This window comes from Rattus norvegicus, chromosome 2, assembly GCF_021556685.1.
Source record: "Rattus norvegicus strain SHRSP/BbbUtx chromosome 2, alternate assembly SHRSP_T2T, whole genome shotgun sequence".
NCBI lineage: Eukaryota > Metazoa > Chordata > Mammalia > Rodentia > Muridae > Rattus > Rattus norvegicus.
In genome coordinates this window covers 194,613,705-194,632,529 of record NC_141535.1, presented here as the reverse complement: position 1 = coordinate 194,632,529, position 18,825 = coordinate 194,613,705, and the positions used below count along the sequence as shown (strand labels likewise).

At 44.1% G+C, this 18,825-nt stretch overlaps 1 protein-coding gene across 2 annotated transcripts in view; it reads left to right on the top strand.

The window, feature by feature from the left end:
• Window positions 1-338: 338 nt before the first annotated feature.
• The window catches only part of Cttnbp2nl (CTTNBP2 N-terminal like), a 46,740-nt gene continuing 28,253 nt past the window's right edge, over window positions 339-18,825 (top strand). The window contains exons 1-2 of one of the 2 annotated variants that reach the window (XM_087624670.1): window positions 339-422; window positions 13,949-14,055. The gene's annotated coding sequence lies outside the window, so the exon portion shown is untranslated. Of the gene's footprint in view, window positions 423-498; window positions 533-13,948; window positions 14,056-18,825 lie in introns of those variants that run through there. The other variant, NM_001107712.2, reaches the window with a different exon arrangement.

Genomic DNA, 18,825 nt, shown 5'->3' with positions numbered 1-18,825 from the left:
CCTTGCTTTCCAGCACCACACCCAAAAGTCAGTGCAGAGAGAGAGAGAGAGAGAGAGAGAGAAAGTGAGAGAAGCAAAGAAGACACGTTACTAGGTTTTCAATAACTAATTCTAAAACAAACGCTAAAACTCACTTCTTTTATTCACATTTTGGATAAACCCCAAATTAAGCCACCAAAAGGTGTTCTCAGGATCCTGAAAAGTTGCAGAGCCCAGGCGGAGAGCAGAGCGAACCCAGACTCCAGCCGACCAGAGGTGGTACTTCCTCCCGGAAGTGACGCCAGCTCAATCCCAGCCTGGCTCTCCCAAACAAAAGGGATCTTGCAGCCCCAGGAGGAGCCGGGATGACTTTGGAGAAGCCCAGCCTTCAGGCGGCGAGGATTGGTTGCAGAGCCGCAAGGGCAAGACTATAATTGGCTATGGTATCTGCCGGTCACTGCCGGCGGATGAGGGGGCGGGTCCTGGGAGGCTGGGGATGGGGAGCGGGCGGCGGAGGCGGCGGCGGGGAAGGATCCCGGAGCGCCGAGGCCAGGTACGGAGCGCGGGGTCCGGGCTCTGCGGTGCTGGGTGGCCGGGTCTCCGAGAGAGCCTCCCGGCCCGGAGCGTGTATGGCTTTCAGCAGCAGTCCCTGTCGGGGTAGGGATGGTCCCTTAGGGGGCGGGGCCGCCGCCTCCAGATCCCGGGATTCCCCGAGGAGGCGTCGCGGCATCCTCCAGGGTCCTCGCGACTGTTCATTGTCTCTCGCCAGCCTCCGCCCTTTAGCAGGGGTCTCCCCCTGACCTGTCTCACTCCATGTCGCCTTTTGCCCAGCCCTAGCCTCGGAGAGGGACTGGTGGGTGCAGTTTCTAAGCTGCAGCCCCCACCCCTATATTGGACCCCCGCAAGTCCAGGCATCCCTTCCCACACCTGCCCCTGCTGGCAAGTCTGGGTCCAGAACTAGGGTGCTGTATAAGATCTAAAAAAAAAAAAAACAGCGTTGTTCTTATGAGGGATGGGCGAGGAGGAGGGAAAAAAAAGACGAGACCCAGACAGACACCTCCAACAGTCAGAGCGGCCTTCTCCCCTCTTTAGCTCTTCCCATCCCCCAGCCTCTGATTGCTCCTACGGTCCCCCCAGATCCTGTGTTGTCTTGTTGAGTGTTGAGAGCTCCCCGGCTTAAATCATGTATTACCTTCTTCCCTTCGCCCTTTGTACCTTCCTCGCCCTTTATTTTTCTTGTGGGAGAAGCCAGCTTTTGGGGGATTTTTAGGTTTGAGTTGCCTTTCAGTTTTGCTTTCTACCCGGTTTCTTCCCTGAGAACTTAATAGGAAAGCATCCGCATATTTCATAGCAAGGTGGGTGTGTTAGCTTTCAGCAGAGTTAGCCTTGTGTGGGTAGGAATGCAGTGTGTATTGTTTGACAGTCAGTTATTAATACCATATTTTCAAATGAAACGGTGTGGAGAAGTCAGTAAATGCCTTTGCAGTAGGAATCCCCATCTCTCAGTTTGTAGTGGGCTGGTCCGTTGCTCCGGGAGACTGCAGTTAACCTTGAAGGTGTACGGCAGGTTGAAACAAAAGACAGGAAGTATTTGAACAAAATTCAGGTTCAGTTGGCTAGGTTTATAATTAATCTGGTCCTGTGGCCTCTGAGTACTATCTCACCCCTGTTTTATAATGAGATTTTATCTCAAAGAAAACGTATCTACATGTGATATGATTCTGTCTGGCGTGCCCGCATCATCAACCAAAATTTAAAGCATTAAAATAAAAGGTAGTTTTCAATTTCAGAACAAGAGCCTTGTTGACTGTCCCGATGTTAATGTCATCGAATCTCTAACCATCAGCTGTGGCTAGCAGTACCACCTATTAATTTTTCTATATTTTTGGCATTTTAAATTTTGATCCCGAGTTCATTTTACTGTTGGTTATTTATAGCCGACAGATGTGAGGTGCAGAGTTGCAGTCACAGAGGGCGATTGTAGTGGCTGTTGTCTGTAGCCTTCCTGAGTAGACTTCCTGAAGGTAATTAGTTTTGAATAGTCAGGTTCCAGAGCCACTCTAGGGCTCTGTGATTGTTTCCAGACACCTAGAGAAAGGAAGCACAAAGAAGAAACTGTATACAGGGTCTCTCCTGCAAACACAAAGTTTATTGCCATAGGAAGGAGAGATCCATTATCCCAGAAATAGCATCAGGGGTTTAAAAAAAAAAACTAGAAGTAGAATAGGAAACCCCCAAAAGATGTATCTTATTACATGAGTGGAGAACAGGAAATAAATCCAGGTAGGAGACGTCGGGAAACCTAAGGAGTAGTGATTTCCAGGGCCCTGACAAACAGAGGAAAAGCAGAATAAAGCCACTGATGTTTTGGCACAATAAACAAGAGCTGCTTAATATACCTTTGATCTGGAGGGCTGGTTTTGTTTTGTTTCATCAAGAGTGCTACTGTGTCTCCTTATGCTTCTGAAAACTGTGTAGCCCAGGATGGCTTCCCCTCCTGTTGGGATTACAGCGTGTACTATGATGTTCAACTCTGATAGAATTCTTTCCGATAACCTTTTCACTGTCATTTTTGGTCATGTTAAATGAAAAAAGCATTGTGTGCAGACAGTTTGTGTGTGTGGGTTTAGTGCATTTCATTAAATTATTCTTTGACTGCAAAAAGTTCTTGTAGCTTCCACGGTGCCTAATAGGAACACTGAATTTAGTTTAAAGCTCTCACATAAGAGTCAAACAAGACAGATAACAAACTGATAAAGTATGGCACATCTTGTTAAACCATCCGCCTTCTTGTCTTTGTGTAATTTGATTTTTCCTTATCTGACATGATAGGAAATTGCAATATCTGAAGTGGCTAAAATATTGACTTTCCTATGAGAAAATATCTCTGGATAGGTTTTATATATATATATATGTTTACTGTCATGAATTCTGAGCCAGATATATATGTATAAGAATCTGACCTAGTGGAGGTGGGGTGAGTTCTGGAGAACACTCTAGGAACTGTTGGTTAATTTTTATTGTAATTTCTGAGTATTTGATTTGACCCTAGTGTGCCGGCTAGTTTTATGTCAACTTCATACACGCTAGAGGCATCTGGGAAGAGGGAAACTTCAGTTGAGAAAATGTCCCTATCTGATTGGCCCATGGGCAAGCCAGTAGGGCGTGTTCTTGATTAGTGGTGGTTGTTGAGAGTGCCCAGCCCACTCTGGGCGGTGCTCCCCTTAGGCTTGGGCCTGAGTGCTATAAGAAAGCTGGCTGAGCAAGCCAGTAAGTGGTGTTCCTGATCCTCCATGGCTTCCGCCTCATTTTCTCAGTCCAGGTTCCTACCTTGAGTTCCTGCCTCAGTGCTGGAGTGACCTGAGAGTTGTAAGATGAAATAAACCCTTTCTTTCCTCCCCAAGTTGTTTTGGATTGTGGTGTTTTATTATATCAATAGAAACCCTAACTAAGACAACTGGTCTCCTTTAAGGTTTTTGGGAGGCTTTGTTTTGTGCTTTTCTCTTAACCCTGTGCTGGGTGGGGCTTGAAAGGCTTGAACGTCAAACCTTCCACCTGAGCCATACCCTCCAACCCCCAATTCTGTGCTTTGGTTTAGCCCTAGTGGTATTAACAGTGCACAGGACATCACAGGTCCCTACAGTAATCATTCAGACACTCGTAGGGAGCGCCATATCCTTGGTTTGTTATAGATCTGTTCAGAATCTGATCAGAATCACATGGATGAGGCTACCAGTTAGTTTTCTTAGAAGAATTCAACACTCGGTTGTTCTTTGGTGTTTCTTAGAGGCTGCCATTGCACTGTTTAGTGGTGTGAGGTGAAGAGAGGCTATTTCTAGTTCAAAGCCCCTCAGTCGTGAGCTAGAAACAGAAGACTTTTCTGGTTTTAAACATTGTTTGAACCTACTGTGTGCATATTTGTATAGTCTACTAAGCAAGGTGCGTCCTAGGAAACAGTCATCAACAGCCATTGACGTTGTTATTAGCACTTGGCATGTGGGTTATGGAAGTTCATGTGCTCACCCCTTTATGCTCTGTAGAGGTGAGGCAAGAGACTGTCCTTCCAGACCACCTTAGTCCAAATGAAAGAGAGAAAGAAGAAAAAAGTCAACTTTAGCAAAAGTGAAGTAGTGTTTGTTGGTTGGTTTTGTTTTAGATTTGTCTGTAAATAGCTATGGTTTGGGCTGGAGAGACACTCAGTGTTGCTCTTACAGAGGACCCAGCTTCAGTCCTAGGATCCACATGGAGGCTCGTAGCCATCCTTAACTGCAGTTCCAGAGGTTCCAACCTTCTGACTTCTACTAGCACTTAGGTACACTGTAGGCAAACCATTCATATACATAATAAAATAAGACAAATCTGGATAGCTGAGGTCCCTAAATGGAGGGAAACAGTTACACAGGTCATCATATAGCACATCTGAGTCAATGATTTTTTTTTTTGATAACATGTAGTTGTGCATTCAGATCTCGTTTGTGCGTGTGTGTGTTTGTGTGCGTGTGTGTGCGTGTGTGTGTGTGTGTGTGTGTGTGTGTGTGTAAAAAGGCAAGAGATTCAAATTACCAGTTGTTCCACTCCAAATGCTGCCATCCTGCAACTTAAAAATGGTTTTGTGTGTTCTGTGCTTGCTATATTATCTTCTATAAGACTTAAGACATTTTTGATGATAATTTTGATTTAAAGCATTTTTTTCTTACTTTTGAAGACTACCTTCCCTACTAGTGTAAAAGAAAGGAATAAGTTGAAGACCAATCAAGAATGGACGGGGAAGAAATAAGGATGGGGAATTGAGAATGGATGTGGAGGGCGGCAAGGGTTTGGGGACTGAAGACAAGGACTTCATGTCGTAGCTTTGGAGTAAAGAAGGCAAAGTCTATCCAAACTCAGTGTATCAAGTGCATCGATGCATTCTATCTCAACATGTCTTTGCTGCTAAAAGGATCCCGACTTTACAGCCACAAAGAAGACAACCCCTAAGTGTTCATACATTTAATAGGAAGGAGAAAGGAAAATTAGTGAACACAAAAACTTAGACTCCTGACTCTGAGCCTAGTGAGCATTTAAATGCGTGGGACCATGTGTGGAGTCTAGGAGACTGGGTAGGGGTGTCGAGGATATATTGCTCTAACAAGGCACAAGGGACTAGGGAGTTGGCTCCGTTAGTCGGTGCTGATTGCATAAGTGTGAAGACCAGAGTTTTGCTCTGCAGCACCCTCACAAACAGCCAGTGCAGCTGCAAGCCTGTGGGCTCAGCACTAGGGAACCAGAGACCAGAGGATCCCTGGGGCATGTGACCAGCTAGCCTTGCCAGCCATGAAGTTCCAGATTCCATGACAGACTGTCTCAAATATGAGGTGAAGGGTGATTTAGGAGATACCTGCTGCTGGCATTTGGCCTCCACATGCACACACGTTTGCACACATCCAAACATGTCTCTCATACACACAGAGACAGACACATGAGAAAAGGAAAAAGGTGATAGGGATTACAGACACTAAGGAAAGGAGGACATAGAAAATGATGGGGAAGTGGGAGGAGAGTGCAGGCTGTGAGGGACGATGTGCCTTTTTCTTTCCTTTTTCCTTTTTTTTTTTAAAAAAAAACTGAGCCTGGGTCTCACTAAATAATTGCCCAAGTTTGAACTCACTCTGTAGTCCAGACAACCCTTGAAATTGAGATCCTCCTGCCTCAGACTCCCAGGTAGCTGGGATCATGGGTCTGTGCTACCAGGCCAGGCTGTAGTCTGTTTTAAGTGGTCTAGTGTTAAAGGGTACAACTCCAGGCCTGTACATCAGCCTTACCCCACTTCTATAGATGGGAGACACCAAAGTAGTTTTTTCTAAGATCCCACGTCCTGAGCCCTTGGCTCTCAGCATGCTTGCTAGCTGACTCCCACAGGTTCCTCTTGGGGGTACTTAGTTCTTACTCAGCCTGTCTCCTCTCGAAGTCATCATTTCCCACTAAAGCCAGTTCCTGTTCTAACATCCTTGTTTCTATTGACCACATTGTCATTTGTCACTGAGTCTCCAAACCTCTGCTGAGTTTGGATTATTTCCCCTATTTACCCCCTAAATGGAATCAGTCTCCAAGTTACTGTAAGTAAATCCCTCCCACTTCCTCCTCCTCTTTCTGCCAGACAGAATAGCTGTTCACAGAATTCTGTATCTTGTGAAGCAGCTAAGCAGATGTGTAAATGGATAAATTGATAGACTAGAGTGGGATAGCGGCTCCTGAGTTCGGAGCTGTGTTCATTTCTGTTGCATGTCTGATGTCAGCATTAGCTGTGTATTTTTAGTAACCCTATTGCAAGTTAAAAGTTGTGGGGTTGGGGATTTAGCTCAGGGTAGAGCGCTTGCCTAGCATGCGCAAGGCCCTGGGTTTGGTCCCCAGCTCCAAAAAAAAAAAAAATAAAAAAGTTGTAACTTGATGAAAAGCTGTAAAAAAATTTTTCACTAGAAGCAGAGACATACTTTTGCCTTTCATTTTTGTTGCAAAAGGCACAAAGGGCTGATCCAGGCAGAAGAGTATCCTTATCCGTAAAGCGACTTTTTAGGGAACCGGAGATGCCATCTTGCCCTTGGATCAGGTCAACCCGCTGGGTTGGGATCAAGAGGGAGTAATTTGTTTGACTTGTAAGTCAGACATATGAGTGTAGACAGCGATGCTCCATGGGAAAGGAGCATAAACAACAAATGATGAAAATCCACCTTGGGTGGACTCAGATGGCTGCTCCTCGGGGATGCAAGTGAGAGCTGACGTCCACGGCAACCTGCTAGAATATGTCACGCCGTTTATAGGCGGGGATCTACAGCTCAGGTGTCAGTGTCCCAGGAGACTGGTTCCCCTGAGGGACCTGGAGCAGAGGACATTTCTGTTTGTTGGAAGTATGCAGCTGACAACAAACTGTTAAAGCTATACTTAAGTTAGAGCAGTGTTTCTCAGCCTGTGGGCTTAACCCTTTGGGGGTCAAACTACCCTTTCACAGGAACTGCCTAAGACCATTGAAAAACAGATATTTATATTCATACTTATATTCATATTTATATTCATAACTACCAAAATTATAGTTATGAAGTAGCAAAGAAATCATTTTATGGCTGGGGGTCACCACGACATGAAGAATTATGTTTAAAGGTCACAGCATTAGGAGCGTGGAGAACCACTGCCTTCGAGGCTTGTGTGCAGGTTTTTGCAGATCAGGAAAAAGGCTGTAGCATAGTTTAGACCCAGATCGTCCTGGCTCTTCGGTTAGTCCTCTAGACTGGGAGTTCATCTGTGCAGTCCCTATGGAGCCAGTGCCTTCATCCAGCGCAGCAGTCGAAGAGTTTTTCCATTCAGGCAGCCTCAAGAATTGTGACCCATGAAGCATTTTACTGGAAATAAAACCAGCCTACACATCCATTGTTCCCTTGCTCTGGTTTTGTTTCAGAAAAGCAGAGTTTTCTGGGACTCAGTGGGTAAGATTGAAAGATAGACAGCTATGTTAGGCTTAAATCTGATTTCATTTAAACTAACTATCAGGTACCAAATTAGCTCAAACTTCTGATAATCTGGTGTTTAAAGATATATGTCATCTCTTAACATTTCAATGAAAAATGTTTTTAAAAACTATTACTAATTTTCATTCATACCCATTCCAGAAGCTAAAACTATGTGGTTCTTCTGGTGTGGTCTTATGTCGATAAGAATAGTGAAAGGGTGTAGTCAGATATTCAGGTAGACAGACATGGTTGTCTTTCTGAAGCTAAGTCTTACTGGGTAGTCCTGGCTTGCCTTGAACCTGTGGTAATCTTCTGCCTCGGGCTCCTGAGTGCTGGGATTACAGATATACCCCACTGTGCCTGGTTAACAGAGCAGTTTTTTCAATAGTTCTGCCTGGAATTCTTATACAGAGGAAGAGATACTTGCTTGTTTATGGGCATAAGGCTGCTTCCAGTGTTCTTCAGTACACATGTAAATCTTGCTGACAACATATGAGAGAGAATGAGAGGGAGATGAATAGATACATACACAGAAGACCCCAAGGACCCCACCAAACCAAAGCTTGATCACGGTGTCTGAAACATCAAGTTAGACTAGATTTTAGAAATGAGAGGTGGAGCCAGCAGAATGGTTCAGTGGTTAGGGACATTTCCTGCCAAGTCTGATGGCCTGTATTCAGTCCTGGGTACCACATGATAAAAGGAGAGAACCAGCTCTGGCAAGTGGTCTTCTGAACTCTATACAAAAACCATGGCATGTGCACACATGCACACACACAGAAATGGGTGGGTAGGTGAATGGAAGGAAGGAAGGAATACAAATTTTAAGTGCTCGGTGCTTGACCTGGTTCTCGATAACTGTGCTCATGCAATCCTCATCTGTAAAAGAAGCCAAACTAGATTATTTCTGAGGTTGTTCCATCGCCTAAGGCTGGTAAAGTGAGGTCCATGAGCAGTAATTTCCAAGGAAGCCTCTGGAGTCAAATTTTCTAGGTTCAAATTCAGTTTCTTCCACATACTAGCTACAGGACTGTTTAAGCAAGTCGTTCAGCCACTGTGCCTCCGCTTTGCCGTTACGATTGTGATACCGTATGTCAAGCACTTAGAAATGCCTGGCATATATCCCTGTTTAGCTCAATAAATGCTTATCTTTTTCTCCTTCTTGTTTGAAATCTTAGAAAGTTATGCTGTAGAGGGCTGACGTGCTGGTGATGAATGTTTTTGTTTTCACAATAAGCTTTTTTACTGTGAGCCTACTGAGTCTGGGGTCCTTGAATCTGCCTTGAACTCAGTACCCCAGGGCTTCAGTGCTGACCTTGAAGAAGTATCTGCAGAGCTGGACCCTAGAGGTGCCCTCAGGACTAGGTAAATAGATGTATTGGTCGTCAGCACCATTGTTATTTTCCCTTTGTGCATGAGTCAGATGTCTTTCAGGATAATTCACAGGGTCCTGAAATGCCCAATCTCTAAACCGTTTTTCCAAACCATTCTTTTTATTGTAATGCTCTTTACTGCATGACTAGGGAAAAAGGTACAGCCATGGGAGGAAGGGTGCGTTAACCGTACGTCCTCCCATGCTAGGGGAAGCTCAGATCTAGTTCTTCAGGTGTACTCTAAGAGGAGAAAGTGGTGCTGGAGAGATGACTTAACATTTAGGAGCCCCTCATGGCAGCACACAATCTGATGCCCTCTTCTGGTGTGCAGACACACATGCAGACAAAGCACCTGTGTACATAAAATATATATAAATAACACCCCTCCCCCAATAAGAATAGAAAGCAGGGTCTAGTGACACAGTTGTAGCCCCAGCACTTGGGAGCAGAGCAGGAAGGTTGTAAGTTTGAAGTCAGCCTACTTTACATAGCAAACTCCAGGTCAACCAGGACACAGGAAACAAACAGAAGTAAGTAGCCACCACAGTTTAAATGGGTGGTTTAAATAAAAAGATTATTTTTTCACATATTGTTATCTTTGGCTCAAAGCTTAGAGCATTGTTCTGATCAGATTCTCACCTTGCACTTTCCCTGACTGGTCTCTATTCTTATTTTCTCTCATAAGAACACCAGTCTTATTACCAAGTTTTTATTAAGCTTTTTTACATGTATTTTGATCATATTGTTTCCCTTTCCTACCTTCTACCATCTAACTTCTTGTTCATTCTCTCTTCTCTCCAAAAAAATAAGAATCACCTTGAAAAACAAAACAAAAATAAACTCAATAAGAAAAAAACAAAAACAACATGGAGTCCATTTTATATTGGCCAACTTCTCTTGGGCACTGGGCCTACCCTGTGATCTAGCCACTGGGTTAGAGAAACCCGATTTTCCTTGTCCCACCTGATATCCATTGCTAATAGCTGAGAAAGTTAGGAGTGAGTCCTTGTCTTCACAAGTGAGTCTGACCTCTCAGTCCTGTGTCCACCCTCCTTTCTCCATGCTGGACTCTTGTCCTGTTGAACCGATGCAGGTTTTGAGGGCGCTCTCATAGTCCAGTAGATCTTGCACTCATCAGTGCTGGATCCAGATGACCCTGTTTGCTTGGAGTCACTCACTCGCCACCTCTGGCCTTCCTACTTCCTCTCTCACACTAGATCCTCGAGCCTTGAGGGGAGAAGTTTGATAGACATCTCATTTATGACTGAGTACTCCCAAGTCTCTCACTCTGCACGTTGTGTGATGATCTCATTTTAACTTAATTGCCTCTGAAAAGTGGGGCCTGGGAGTTAGTTCAGAGTTTGTTAGGCCTTGCCTAACAAGTTCAAGGCCCTGGGTTCAGTCACCAAAACTGCCAGGAAAGAAGATGGGTTAGGGCTCTGCGTGTGTCTTCAGAGTCAGTCACATTCTGAAATTCTAGGAATTAAGATTCTACATGAACTTGGGTAAGGGCTCAGCCATTAACATATATGATAGAAATGTAAATAGTTTTAGTATCTTCAGCTGGGAAAAGCTTGATTTAAAGTATTGCTAATTAAATTTATATTACTTAATATTATAAAATTCCATAAAATTAAATTGTGTTTTGTACCTTGACTTTAGGATTTTTTTTTTTTTTCCGGAGCTGAGGACCTTGCGCTTGCTAGGCAAGCACTCTACCACTGAGCTAAATCCTCAACCCCGACTTTAGGATTTTTTAAGAAATGTAGTAAAACGGGATTTCCCCCGAGTATTACCGTGCTGTGCAGCTGGCTTCTCCTGAACCCCCTTTGCCTTAGTCTCCCACCAGCACACTTGGCTAAAAACTGCATTTTAAAATCAGAAAATCATTTTGTTACAGCATGTTGGCATGGTTTTCTTCCCTGGCCTGATCCATGAGACCATTTGGAGCAACACTGTCGCTGTCTTACCACAGACAGACAAGCAGCCCTGCTGAGCCCAGAAGTACCAGGGGATGGAGGGTATTTAACCTTTTGAGATAGTCTAGTACTTTCCACCTCCTAAGAAGGAGCCCCGGATTCATTTGCAACAGTGCGTCTGTCTCCATATTTAGACTTAGTGACTTTAAGCACAGTGGTCCCTGTTTATTTTCTTAATATCTCACGTATACTGGTTTTCTTTCATTTGACTTGGTCTGGTTTTGTTTTTATTGTTGTTGTTTCTTAGTAAAGGCCTCATATAACCCAGACAGCCTTGAATCCACTAGGTATTTATGTCCAGGCTGGCTTTGAACTTCTAATCCTCCTGCCTCCCACCTCAAGCGTTAGGATAATCGATGTGTACCAACATGCCCGGGTGTATACTGGGTTTTTAAGATCATGTCAACAGATGGCAAAATACCTATTTTGTGTACTATCTCTGAGTTTTAAGTTACTGACCCATATTGGTTTTATCCAGATTTATGTCAGGCTACATGTTTGGAGCAAATTCAGTTTATTTTTCTGGTCATATTTAATTACTGATTCTAAGACCTCACTGAATGGCCTGTGAGACAGTTTTAGCCCAAGTATGAGCTACTTAAGTTCAGTATCTGAGTGTGTAATAAAATGATCTCATAGTCAAATGACTGAATTTTTAAAATTGAGTTGACTTTTTAAATGGGATTTTTGTTTTTGTTTTTGAGGCTACCCTGTTAGGAACTAACACTCATCTAAACTGTTGGGTTTTTTTTCTCCATGTTCCTTATTACTGACTACTTCACTTGCACCCAGATACTCACACCCAGATACTAGACTCAAACACTTTACCTGCTCTCCGTCCTGCCCCGCCCTGCCCCACCCCACCCTGTAGAAACTGTCTGGGGTGTTTTCTTTTCTGCCACCTTGTCTCTGGTAAAAACACAGCCGTGCCTGCTGTCCTGCAGGATTAGTTCAGTTCCAGGGCACAGGCTTTGTTGAGAAACAAGAAGCACAGTGAGGACCAGAGTGCAAGGAGCTTGGGTGTTAATTCAGAGATGGGAAGGCTGAGAACAAGTGAGTGGGTACAGCAACACATTTTCCAAGCTGAATCAGCCAGGTAGTTAGGGAGGTGCTGAGGCCTTGTGCACGAGGGGAGGGGTGTGGCCTATGTGTATGTCCCTGCTTCATACCCGTAACCTCTCCGATTGTTGCCACGTTTAGGCCAGGCATGGTAGATTACACCTGTAAGATCAGTACTTGAGGGATTGAAGCAGAGGGATAAATTAAAGGCCAGCCTGGACTACATAGCAAAATCTTTCTCAAAAAGAAAATAAAAAGAGGGCTTCTTGCATTCAGAAGGCAGAGGCAGGTGGATTTCTGAGTTCAAGACTATTCCAGGCCAGCCAAGACTGCATAGTAAAAGTGCCTCAAAAGATAGACAAAACGAGGTGGTGGGGTGAAGGGGGCAGGGAGACGTGTGGTTTTAGTGAAGACTCAGTCTCCTGCTGTCAGCTGGAGAAGTGGGGGAGGAGGCTGTGACTGACTAAATGGTGTGCTCGCTTGTCTGGAGTCACAGACCATGATGGGAAAAACTCCTCATGCTTAGCCTTTACATGGCCTCAGTGTTTCAGGGCCTTGGAATACATGTGATATTTTTGTTGTATGTGTTTATATGTATTTTTATTAAGAAAATTGATCAGGTGATAATAATGTGTACTTCAATCCCAGCACTTGGGAGGGAGAGGCAGCCAGATCTCTGTGAGTTCAATGCCAGCCAAGGCTACACAGAGGAAAAAAAGAAAAGGAAAGAAACCTCTAAAGTTTAAAGCACTGTCAGCTGGCGATGAGAACATACCCAGACAGCTTGTTCACACGTGGTTTTTCTTTCAGATTTATAGACTGTAACATTCCTTATACAGAAGTGTCTGAGTGTAAACTCTGTGGCCAACAGGGTCTTGGAGGGTTCTACTGGAAAGAGTAAGCTGGCATCTGGTCTTAAAGTCACTTAATGGATGCTGTCAGTGGCAAGTAACAGCTCACTCAGAAAACAGGAGTCTAGCCTGCAGTGTGGAGTGTCGTGCCCAAACCTGGCAGCGATGGCTCTGATATTGATTGTAGATTAAGAGCAGCCTTTTCCTGAAAACCTTGAGCTGTATAGTTCTGCCCGTGTGCTGACAGAAATTGCTGGAATTGCTTATTTAGTGGTTAGCCTGCATGCTGTTGGTCATTTACTCTTGACTGTGTGATGGACCCACACTTCCTCTCCTAAACTGGGAGATCCAGAGTTTAACTGTTGACTTGGTAAATAAATTGGAATAGAGTTAAAGCCCCACTTCCTTTTTTTCTTTTGTTTTTGCTATTTCATTCTTTGCAGTTTTCATACATGTATATTGTGTTCTGAGCAAGCCTTCCTCCCTACCCTTCGCCCCACTTTTTTCCCCATGCCTCCTTCTTTTCTCTGTCAATTTCACATCTTTCATGTTGTGTGTGGGGGGGGGTTGTTTTTTATTATTATTTTAGCTTAATACTATTGGAAAAATATAAGCAAAAGTATTTGTTTATAAGCCAACATTTACCATGTAGACATGGGAAAAATAGAAGCTGGCAGTGCTTGGTCATCCTTACAAACAGTAGAGATGGGCACGTGTTGGTTTGTCTCTGAGGTTACCGGGAAGTAAGAGCAGACATTTCCTTACCCAGATGTGGCAGGTGGAACGTTCTAGTTCTGGTGTTTTGAGGTGCATCGTGGTGTTGTGGCGTTGTACATGAGTCATGTTGTCTATTGTAGACAGGCTTTTGGCAGTTCAGGGAGAATAGTCCTTGAAGTGGCACTGGACATCAGAAATGATTTCCATATCTTGGAGGCTAAGGCAGGAGGATCATTTGAGTTTAAGGACATGCTGTGCTCTGTCTTAAAAAAAAAATGAAAAAGTTTCTCAGTAGCTACCACCCTCCCTAATTACCCCTGCAAAAGAGGAGTCAGAGCCCGGTGTTTCTTGTACATATTCAGCTTCAGCCCGAGGCCAGGTGATCTTCCTGTTGTCATTAGCAACCTGCCATCGGGCTTTACCAGCTGTGGACCTAGTTGACACCAATGAGGCTCGCCCATTCTTCATTGTATGGTCACATGGACAATGAATGTCTTCTTGTTTTGCAGTGTTGAACACTTTTCCACCATGCCAACAACATTTTAAATATCTGTCAACTGAAGGAAAGCTCTAAGACTTTGTACCTGAGGACTAAAGTGCAGCCACCAATTATCAGGTCAGTGTCATCTCTACTCTCCCACGGGAACACCACTGCCAAGCTAAATCATAATGCAATTTGGATATGTCTGTAATTCAGACAAGATTTATTGTAAGTATTACAATGGGAATTGAGTATATTCAGTATAGGTTAGCAAAGAATTGCTAAGTTTTAATATCTATGAAGAAAGATTACTAGAATATGTTGGCCTTGAGTTACACAGCTGAGGCTTTCCTCCTCTTGTATACTGTTTGTATAGCATTATAAACAGTAAGAGAAATGAATTGATATTATTAATAAAATGTCCCAGGTATTAAAGTTTGTGTGTAGAAGTGATTGTGTGTGTGTTGTGTGTGTGTGTGTGTGTGTGTGTGTGTACACAGAGGCCAAAGACTGCCTTTCTTTCTCTATTGTTCTTCACTGTATTTCCTGAGACACGGTGTCTCACTGAACCTGGTGCTCACTAGTTGGCTAGCTTAGCTGTAGAGGGCTTAGTGGGCTCTAGAGATCTGTCTGCCTTTCTCGCCCTCTCCAGTCCTGACTGGGGTTACAAGTTCTTGCTGCCATACCCCACCCTTTTATGTGGGTGCTGAGGATCTGAAGTTGGGTTCTTATGCTTATACAACAAGCAGTTTACCCAGTGAGCTATCTTTCCAGCCCAAGAGCATTATTCTTCATAGCGTTAATAAAAGAATGGATTTTTTTTCTTGTGTAGGCTAGAGTGACTCTGAAGATGATAGGAACTTTATCCTTTGATGGAGATGTAACAGGTCAGAGACTTGATTTGGGTATAATCAAATTTGTAGAGTAAGGGTAAACCCCAGGCCCTGCCAGGCTGGCACTGACTTCACCTCCAGGCTTTATGCTTATTTAGAGCAGAGCTAGGAGGGACTTTGGAGAGCACCTAATTTGTTTTCTTTTACCTGTCATGAAACAAAGGGCCAAAGCAGCTAAGTATGTGTTCCTCAAGACCATCTAACTGCTCCTGTCTAATGGAGGACCAGCATTCTGCACTCCTCAGTAACACTCTGTTTTACTGAGATGGTACCGCTGCTTTTAGTCATACTTTTGAACCTCTAAACAAAAATGTTTGAAGACTCTAAACATGTTGGAGAAAAGAAAGGGAGTGAACAGCTGTTTTTAGCATGTGTCTGCCCTCTCGCCTTGGTGCTTATGTGTCCAGTTGCTTTTCTCGGCTCTATTGGTATTTGGGGAGTGCCTTTCCCATCTGCCCGTTATTGCTTAGCATCATGGGAGGAGCAAGGAAGAGCATAGTAGGACATCCTCTCTACCTCTGGTCTTGGTGGGGAATGAAAAAGTTAGAAACCAGCATGACTCACCAGGTGTTTGATCCCCATGCTTCCCTCCTGGTGCTGTGGCCTTTGGGTGTGGTCCTAGCTACAGAGGGGCAGTTTTCCTAACTCCTTCCTTGGAGTCACTATAGAAAATGAATGGAACTTATTAATTACTAAAGCAGGGAGCTGGAAGATAGATATCTCAGTGGTTAAGAATGCCTATTCCACAGCCTGATGTGATGGCTCATGCCTTTAATCCCAACACTCAAGAGGCAGAGGCAGGTGGATCTCTGTGAGTTGGAGGCCAGCCTCGTCTATAGAACTAATTCCAGGACAGAGAAACCCTGTCTTGAACCCACCCCCTTGCCCCGCCACCCAAAAAAGAAAAAGAGAGTGAGCACTAGTTGCTTTTATGGAACCTGAGTTTGGTTCTCTGCGTCCATGTAGGGTGGCTCACAACTCCAGCTTCAGGGGATCTAACACTCTCTTCTGGCCTCTATAGGCACCTGTATTCACGTGCACATACACGCTCACAGATGTACACACACACACACACACACACACATAAATAAATAAATAAATGATAGACTCTTAACATATATAATGACTGAATCAGGACCAGTGAGATGGCTCATTGGATAAAATCACTCGTCTAAGCCTGATCACCTAAGTTCAATCCCTGGGACCTAATAAAGGAGAGAAGTGACTCCTGCAGGTTGTCATCTGCTCTCCACAGTACACCATGACACACATTCCTCATACCCACCCCTGCACAGAGCAACAAGTAGATAAGAAAAACAAATTTTAAAGTCATCGAGCCAGGCGAGTCACTGAGCTTCTACTTGGGATTTCAGCACAAGAGAGGCTAAGGCAGGAAGAGTGCTGTAAGCTCATGGCTAGTCTAGTCTGGACCACAGAGTAAGACCCTATCTCAGAAATAAACAAAACAAACAAGGAAGGAGGTTAGGCCTTAACAGCACTGGACATCTAAGTAAAGATTTCTAAAGCCCTGTCTTCCTGAAACGCCTCTGTAAGAGGAAGTCTCCCAGTCACTCAGATAGGAAGAGTCCAGCCTCGCTGTGGCTGCCAAGGCTGTGTTCTTTGTTGTTCCTGATAGGCTCTGAGGTGGGAGTGGCAGGCAGCTTTATTGAGTTTGTGGGGGGTTCTAGTTGGGATTGTTTTCTTTCCTTTTCTTACTTTCACAGTAGTTTGTGGCACATCTTTAATACGACTGTGAGACCCACCAGAGGCGGGAATCCACTCTGGGGGAAGTTCAGTTAGAGCCAAAGTTACATACAGTAAGGACATTTTACTGTGGTAAAAGATTTCCAGGTTCCACACTAGAACATGCTCTGGTGACACAATGACGTGTACATCTGTGTGTGTTCTCCTTTGTGCTTCAGTACAGTAGCCCTGGAGGAGTTGGTGGCCTCTTCAAGTGAAGGAGAGTACGTGAACTCATCATGTTGCCTTCATTTTGAAGAAAAACTGTGACAGTTGCAGTTTGAGAAGGAAAAATGGAAGGAAAATAGTATTTGTATCCCGTACCCCCTTGGAGGCGATAAACTCTAGAACCGTGCTCTCTGCCGGAGAGGCTTCTTAGGCACGCCTGCCTGTGTTCTGAGGCAGGAGACTGAGTAGGAGCCACGCTGTTTAACAGATCCTTGTAGAAATGTGAACTTGTTAGATCGGCTGAAAACAGCTCTTAGACCTGGTAAACACCAAGCAAAGCAGCCAAATACAAAATCAGTATAGAAATCAGTCCCTTTCCTGTGTGCCAGCATCAGACACTGTGAAAAGAGACTCAGGAGAGCAGCCCTGTTCACAGCAGCTTCAAAAATAAGTAAGAATTAAAATGCCAAGGAGTGAGACCAACCAGGAAGTAAAAGCTTTCTACAGTGAGAACTTTAGAGCCCTGAAGAATAATTGGGGGAGTCTCTGGAAGATGGAAAGATCTGTGTTCATGGGTCAGCAGAATTGATAGAACAAAAATAACACTCATCAAAAGTAATCTACAGAATCAGTGCAATCCACATCAAAACTCCAGTAACATTCCTCATTATATAAATTGGAAAAGCAACCCAAAAACAAAGAATTACAGAAGACCTAGACCAAGCAACCCTGAGTGAAGAGTAATGCTGGGAGTTACAATACCTCCAGTTAAACTGTACTGTGTACCCATACTGCAGGTCTGAAGTTACACTGTAGAGACACAGTAACAAAAGAAGCATGCTACTAGCTCCAAATGTGGCTCAGTGAAACAGGATAGAGCGCCTGGATATAATTCCACACAGCTCTGGCCCTTAATGCCAAAGACATACATTGGAGAAAAGGCATATTCCTCAGCAAATGGTGCTAAGCAGACTGGATAGTCTGTACAGAAATCAGTTGAGTGTGGTGGATTGAAGACCTCAATGTAAGACCTGAAACCATTGTGGGTGGGGGTGCATTTCAAGATATGGATGTTTCTGAAAAGGACTCTAGTTAGCTCAGGAAATAACTGGCAACTGGGATGGCATGAAATTCGAAAGTTTGTGCAACAAAGGAAACAATCAAGGAAAGAGAAAGCCAGGGAGCCAGATGAAAACTTTACCAGTTATCCATGACTGGAGAATGAGGCTTTAATATAAGAGCCTGGGGGCTGGGGATTTAGCTCAGTGGTAGAGCGCTTACCTAGGAAGCGCAGGGCCCTGGGTTCAGTCCCCAGCTCCGAAAAAAAGAACCAAAAAAAAAAAAATATATATATATATATAAGAGCCTGGGCTGCCAGGATGGCTCAGAGGGTAAAAGGAGAGCTTCCTCTCAAACCTGGCACCCTGAGCTGGATTAATGGAGTTCAAAGGGTGGAATGAGAACCAACCCCACAGGTGGTTCTCTGACCTCCATACGTATGCCATGGCACATAGGTGTGCACATAGGTACAACACACACAGATAAACATATGTAAAGTAAGTAAAAATGACCAAAAAGTAAAACAACCTTGTCAGTAAATGAAGAAATGCAGATGGCCAGTAAATGTGAAAAAAAAAAAAAGTTGACATTCTTAGCTGACAGATAAATGCACTGAGATTTCATTGCCCCTGCCAGTAATAGGGCCAAGTGTGATGACAGTGCATACCTGTGGTTCCAGAACTTCAGGGGCAGAAGCAGGAAGATTGTGCAAATTCAAGGGCAGCCATACCTGTATGGAAACAGGGAAGGAAGAGGGTGGGCAGGGGAAAGGAGACAAGCCTAAGAAAGATAGCCTAAGAGTTAGACTCTGCAGGTGGTCCAGGGCACTGAGATATACTCTGCAGGTATGGAAGTCAATATTACAGTTTCTCAGAAAACTAAAATTAACCCATGTTCCACCACTCCTGGGTAAGCACCCAGAGGACTCCTGTTCATAATAGCCAGATAATAATGAGCTGAGATCCTTCTGCTAACATCTGAGGGGTAAAGAAAATGTGTATTTTGCAAAATGGCATTTTATCCATCCTTAAAGAAGAATAAA